The sequence below is a fragment of the Danio rerio genome, chromosome 18, assembly GCF_049306965.1.
Source record: "Danio rerio strain Tuebingen ecotype United States chromosome 18, GRCz12tu, whole genome shotgun sequence".
In the NCBI taxonomy this organism is placed as follows: domain Eukaryota; kingdom Metazoa; phylum Chordata; class Actinopteri; order Cypriniformes; family Danionidae; genus Danio; species Danio rerio.
Window position 1 is genome coordinate 34,921,698 of NC_133193.1, and position 7,301 is coordinate 34,928,998.

The window sequence follows — 7,301 nt, forward strand, 5'->3', positions numbered from 1 at the left end:
AGAAAACATCCTGACCAACTGTGTCACAGTCCGGTATGGAAGCTGCTCTGTTGTTGAGCATAAGGCACTGCAGAAGGTGGTGAAAACTGCCCAACGCATCACAGGAACCACACTGCCAGCCATAGAGGACATCCAGAAGAAACGCTGTCTGCGCAGAGCATGCAGTATTCTTAAGGATTCCTCATCCTGCTCACAGACTGTAATTTATCCTGCCTCCCCCGGACAAAAACCAGCAGACTGAAGAACAGCTTTTCCCCAGAGCTGTCTCCCTTTTAAACTCCTCACAATCACTGCACTATTTAACATTTGCACATTTAAAAATTGCACATATTCATTGCACTGATTAACTTGTTTGAACCGTACATACCCACTGCACATGGACGTTTGTAATTATGTTCACACACACTGTGCATATACATTTGTAATTATGTTTATCTATCTGCACAAGTCTGATTATTAATAGTAACCTGTACATATATTCATTTATTGTAAATCTCTGTTTATAGCTAATACAACCTGTATATAATGTTCATAGTACATCCATCTGTAAATATCACCATAGTTGTTCTATATCTGCACTTTATAACATACCTGTATCCTGCACTAGCTGCTATTGCTCTGCTGGTTAGACCTGAACTGCATTTTTTTGCCTTGTACTTGTACATGTTTATTGACAATAAAGTTGAATCTAATCAAATCTAAAAAGAGGACAGAGAGCTAATCTGGCAGACATGGTAAGAGCTATGGTGGCTGTAATGCAGAAACACTCTAAAAGGGCTGGCTGTGTTGAGATAGCAAAAAAGATTGTGTCAAAATATCCTTTGACTTTTTTTGACAAAATTGAGCAAGGTGAACAGTTGGGTGTGGGTTACTTTTCACTTGTGAATCAACTTAAAACAAGAGTTGAACATGTTAACCGCAACAATGTAAGTGATCGAATACGGAGACCAGGGACAATGACAATTTCTAGAGCTACTATCACCAAAACTGTAAGGTGTAAAGTAGACAGCTATGGCTGCACAAATTGGCAGCCAAAACTCTTCCACATAAACAGACTGTTGACTCTTTGGAAGACAGAAGAAAAAATATGGTAGCCATATATCAGTCTACTGGCCCTAGAGCTACATTTGACATACATTTATCAATGTCACATAAAAAAACAGCTGCCCTTTCCCCAGTATAGATTTGATTAAAAAACAGTGGCCTTTTCTTTTTACAAAAAGAGGACTCAGCACATTTCAAAACTCTGACAGATATTGATATTTGTGATCGAATAGGGGAGGCCCTTCAAAGCAAGGGCAAGAGGATCATACATTTCTTCAGACAGACTCAGAACAGAGAAATTTAGGGCATTTTACAGCACATCAATAAAACAGCCACACAGCAGAGCCAGACTGGCATAGCAGGAGTTCTTATTTTGATGAAGCATTTCCTTGAAAAGAGGAGTCCATTTTCATGTTGGCTGATGTAAGTAGGCAAATAGTCTTGTTAATTAGATGTGAAAATGTGTTATTGTATTTTAAGTATGCTGTCTTTTTGTGTGTGTTCTTTAAGAAGACGGCAACAAAACATCGATTGAGAAAGATATGAATTGTTGCTTCAGACCCGATCATGAGACTGAAGACATGCTATCTGCCAACCTGATTAGAAGTTAACTCACCAGTGCGGGAGAAGACGCAACAGCAGCGGTCGATCTGGGATTCCTGTCCCCTGAGCGTTTTGCTGGTGTGCACAAAAGAACAGTTTCCATTTAAAGAGGCAGATTCCCTAACAGAGCAACACAGTCAATCAACACGTCTTTTTCAAGATGCTGTTCTGACTGTGCGTTTCTGGATGCGGTGGTTCCTATCTCCGGATGATGGGCACAGGTATCGCTTGACAGGTCTGGGGGTCCAGCATGTCGATGCAATACCAGCGGACAGCTCATGCTCTCACTTTGAGGACTTGGCTGTTGTATAGCTAAAATCGCGGCTTCAGCCACTGCCGTTGCTTCCCGTGAAAGCGGTTAGCAAGCAGGCAGATCTGAGAATAACAGTGGGGGTTTATCCATCACTTCAGGGCCCGCGGACCACCCAAGCTTTGGGTGGTTGTGCGGTTCATCCCCCGCGATACCCCGCACCAAGGCTTCCTGGCTGTGCTGCACAGGGGCTGCTCTTCCCCAGGCTTAACCACCGATTGCACCGTGATCAATCATGCTCTCATGACATTCAAGTCAGCCGCCCGTGCCCTGGGGAGGACGATGGCCACATAGTGGTCCAGAAATGCCACCCTGGCTTACCATGAAGGTATGCACCATATTGACAAAGTACGCTTTCTTAGTGTGCCCATATCCCTGGCAGGCCTTCTTGGCAACACAATCTGGGACTTTACCCAGGAGTCCTCGGTGGTGAAAGATCAGCCATGCATGATAGAGCAGATCATCTCTTATGCCGAGTTCAGACTGCATGATTTTTAAAGTAGTCGTGTCACAGATGTTTTCACACTGCATGACTATCTGGGCTAGAGTTTCGTCGCTGCTTTGTTTACACTGCAGGATGGATCGGCGACAGGGACATTCACAGTGCATGACTTTACTATAGGAAGAATCGCCAACAACTTCGTCCAAACTACGTTTCATAGCCAAAAACACGTAGTATATCTTTTGTTATTAACTACATAATGAGAAAGAAGCCTTTAATGGGGTAGAACATGTACATGTTTGCTCACCTGGGTTTAAGGGGATTTAGCCATTTCTCTTCAACGTTGATAATGAACTAATTTCTTTCTGTTTGAAATGTCATACAGACACAGTTGCTACTGAGTCCTGTCAAACCTCCACTAGTTTTCCCTCCATTTTGTGGGTCCAAATAAACCGAAAAAGAGCGCTTTTAACTTCTGCCCCAGCCTCCCGCTGGCCAGCAGCAGGTATACACACACGCAAACACACAAGTGAATGCTGCCCTCTCATTGGCTGTGGGCGATCACTGATGTTATTTTCAGTCAAAACTCAATTCACACGGCATGATTTGAATCGCCGACAGCTCCAGATATTTAGCACGCCAAATATCTCGCAGGCATCGGCGACTCATCTGCGTTTCTCTCAGATCGCGTCTTTGATTGTTCATACTGTGTGATTGCCACTCACATGCACGAGCACTGATTTGCCTGTGATTTCAGGCATTTGTCGGTGATTTCTCAAAATCTGTCAGCGAGCCAAAATCGGGGCTAAAATCACGCAGTCTGAACTAGGCATAAGTGGGCCTGGAAAACTGCTCTCCCTATCCGTGCTGGCTGTTTCTCGCAAAGTGTGCTTTTCCCACCACTCCAGAATGCTCCTCCGTCACAGTCCAATCCACTGGCTAGTGAACGTGCAGAGCGTTAAGTCCAGTAATCGGACCAAAAAGCAAACCTGAGGTGGGCCACTCGGAGAGGAGGAGAACCGTTCTTTTCCGGTTGGAGGGGACGCGTTGCGTTTTCATTGTGGCTTTAGACGCGATATATGAATATAAAGAGTTAACCTGACACAGTACACGTGGGTACAAGCAACAAAACACAATTAAATACCTAATTTGCAAGTTAGAGTAATCGAGGCAACAATTTTAATCGCACATACTAGCACTAGTGAAATTGTGGAAGAACTGATCCACGATGCACAGATCCATGTATTGACATAGTCCCTTACATCAGTAGTCTTTTCTGATCCTTCCTTTAAAAAATGGCCGATGAATTCTTCGTTGTAAGCATGTAGTTTCCAGAAGCACTCGAACTGCACAAGGCTGGGCTATAATGCTGAGGTATTTTTGCAAAAATAATCCTCAACCACTGACTCTTCACAGTTTCAAATTTAGGTAGAGACTTTCAATAATATCCAGCTGAGCACAGCGAATCAACCGGCATCTGATAGACATCTGTGTGTCTAGCCTTTTTTTTCTGTGTTAGTGGGCGGGGCCGCAGATTTCAAATTTACTGACTCGGATCTTTGAGTCTCGTTCGAGATGAACAAATCTTTTTTCGAGTCATTTCGTTCATTTGGTTCAATTTGCTAAAATATTATTTAGATGTTACGAATTGCTTCCAAACACATCTACAACTAGCCCAAACGGTCCTGAATAGAAAAAAGAAAAAAACTAATTATTCAATGTTTACCTGCTCTTTTGTCTATAAAGGTGGGCTATTGTTGTCTCCCTGCTCAGCTCACCACTTAATGTCTTCAAATGTCAGTGATTCATTCACGTTACACTAACAGTCACATATAATCTTAACCAATGTACACAGTCTGAGCCGATAGGAGCCATGATAATTAGTTCACCTTTCAATTAAATTCTAGAGGACCCGATAGAGGACTCGAGAGATGAACAGATCAATGCTTTTTCCAGCTCTAAACGCATATGATTGGACTGTGAGGAACGAGTGACTCAGACCCGAAAGAGGACTCAAAAGATGCCTGTATCAATTCTTTTTCCGGCTCTAAATGCATATGATTGGCTTCTGCCAATGAATGACTCAAAAGACTTGAAATGAACGATATCACCAGCACAAATAGAGCTGTGGTTAACACTACAAGGAAGGTCATTTTTAAAAGCCCATAATTTAGGCTCTTTAATAATAGGTGGTAAGCCTGCAAGCATCGCTTATTAAATGCAGAGGAGGCAGAACCAGCCTTTTTACTTCAATGTCTGCACACATCACTTAACGTGACACAAAAGCATACACAGCTCTTCTCTGTTATGATCAGCAGAAGGAAAGTGCTGTATTAAAATCGAGGTTGGTCCATTTTTTTTAGCTTATGCCATCACCCTCATTTTATGTGCCAGGGTGAGCTGCGTTCCCTGGGAGATAGGGCACACTTATTTAATCATAACAACAATTTAATAAGCGGTGCCTCCTTTTCGGCGTGAATGTGCAGCGCCTCTTAAACAGATCACGTAGAGCTGCAGGCTGGGCAACATCTAACACATTCTTAAGATAATATATCCTCAAGTGGTGTCAGTTTCCTCCTGATTACTGGTTACCCCGGTCAATCGGGAGGAAATTAAGCTCGCTGTCAACAAACGCTGTCGAGTGCATGGCTCAGTTTGTTATCTGGTATGCCCATCTGTTCTATGCACATACTGAGGTTCGGTGCCAGGTATGTGCATTCCCCTGTTTTGGTTATGCCATATGCATTATTTACCATAGTGTGTTCCCCCTTTTAGGGGGACCCGTGTCTTCTCTAACTGCTAACCAGCTTATCATATGTAGCATTTACCCTCATTAGGGCTAGTCCATATGCTCTATTACGATCATGACTTGCATGCTTTCCCAACGTACTGTCGTATTTCTAAAAATCCCTAGTCTATATTAGCTAGGTAAATGCACATTCATGACCCCCTATCTAAATTCTTATTATTTCCATGTAATGGTAATATCATGGGCCGAGGGGACGTTGGAAGGTTGCGCTTTTGATGATGTCAGTGCGCTCACATTTCGCTTGGCAAACTGCACATCAGAAGCGTGATGGGCTTAGCTGCTGTGCAATTTTTCATACTGTCTCCCAAAAGTCTGTTTACCTACAGACACACGTTGGAGTACCCTTATGAAGGGAAACGTTCTGGTCATGTCCGTAACCCATATTCCCCGAATCGGGAGTGGAAACAAGTTTCTCCACTTCCACAGCACCTGAGTCTGCAGCTGGGAGCTGAGTGATCGGCTCTTCAGCAAGCAAATTCTGAGGAGCTGACTCCAACAGCTGACTGATGAGTGTTGATGAGCAGTAGGTTCAGCTGTGGAGCTAAGCTCGGCCAATTCAATTAACATTTTATTGGCCCGTTTTTCTTGTCAGGTCACTGAAACTGGAACTTTCTGAAAACTTCAGCCAGGGTGAAGATTTTCCATAGTTTTGGAAAACTATGGAACTGTAGCGTACAGTCCACAGATCAAATTACTTATTGATTTTATTAAGGAGTCTCTTGCATGGGGTATTACGACTCCTGGCTCCTTAAAGTCTGCCTCCGTGTTGCTCTTTTCGTTATCTCACATTTGGATTTACTAACGATGAAATGAACGTGAGAATGTGCGCAGCTCAACGCCAGCTTCATGGCTGGCGTACACACATTTTTTGTGCGTGCCTGTTTTATTTTGTGTTAAATTGCACTCTACAAAGTGTCTGAGCCGTGTAATGGCAGCTGTATGAGAAGGGTTCATCTAGCTTCTAGCAAGTATATAAGGTTTCCATACCATGCAGTTGACCAGCTAAACATTAAAGCGCAATTTGCAGCGATCGCCTGTTTTCCTAATGTAATCGGAGCTATCTACTGCACGCACATTACTATAAAGATATAATAAAGATATCTAAAGATGAATTTGCATACGTGAATCAGAAACATTTCCATTTAAAAAATGTGCAAATAAAATATGATGCACAGACTTATTAATGATTCCAACTTGTCGTCTTCGTAATTAATAGTAGGCAAAATCTGATATGTAGTGGGGGGAAAAAAAGAAAGAGTTCATCAGACGCTGGATTCGAACCGAGATCATGCTCGAACGTGTCAAAACATGATGACATGCATTTTTCTAGCTGCACCACTCAGAATGTTAAGAGTACTACTACATCTTGCACCTAAACATCTCACTATCTCTTTTTTTTAATCCACACTGTGTGATGTTCAGACCCAACTGTGTTAACCGCATCAGCTAAACTCTCCCCACTCTATTTTTTTCTTTTGTTTTTAATTCCGGAAGACAAACTTGCAAATAACACAGTTTTTCTCCGATCTACCTCCGAAAGGAGCACCTCCGATTAACATTCTATTCAAACTTTCTCTTTTTGCCATTGCTTTTTCGTTGGGTTTTGCCAAAGTAAAGTCATTAGCATATTCATATGGGATAGGAGGCAGGGAGGGGTTTTGCGCTCGTGCATGTTGCGCTCAGTTTCACATTCATTTGGATGTACAAAGAATATGCGTGGGATTCGGTGTACACAGTGTTTCATACATCAGAATTTTTTTCCGCGCACGCACATTTACAGCTTTGTGCGTACGCAATGTTTTAGTATGATTTCCACGCAAGTCTTCGTACATTAGGCCCCAGGTATTTTTAGTTATGCGAATAAGCTGTGCCCCTTCTATCAAAAAGGTGTTTTTTATAATCTTGGTGATCCTTAATGGTGTGTGTGGAACTGAAAGATATTTTGCCACTCTTTATCTAAAATCTCTATTTCCGCACTTTTGCTATTTCTATCGGTTTGTTACGTGTTCTATAGACCCGTATAGCCTATCTCCACGTGGTTTACCTTTTGTTCTATGTTTTATTTATGTTCATGCGTTTGTTCGTTACCTGTC

The 7,301-nt window shown here is 42.5% G+C and overlaps 1 protein-coding gene across 1 annotated transcript in view; it reads left to right on the forward strand.

Annotated features, from left to right (window-relative positions):
• LOC100332501 (sterile alpha motif domain-containing protein 3) overlaps window positions 1–7,301 on the forward strand; it is a 191,790-nt gene that overhangs the window by 33,105 nt on the left and 151,384 nt on the right. The gene's annotated exons all lie outside the window — the stretch shown is intronic.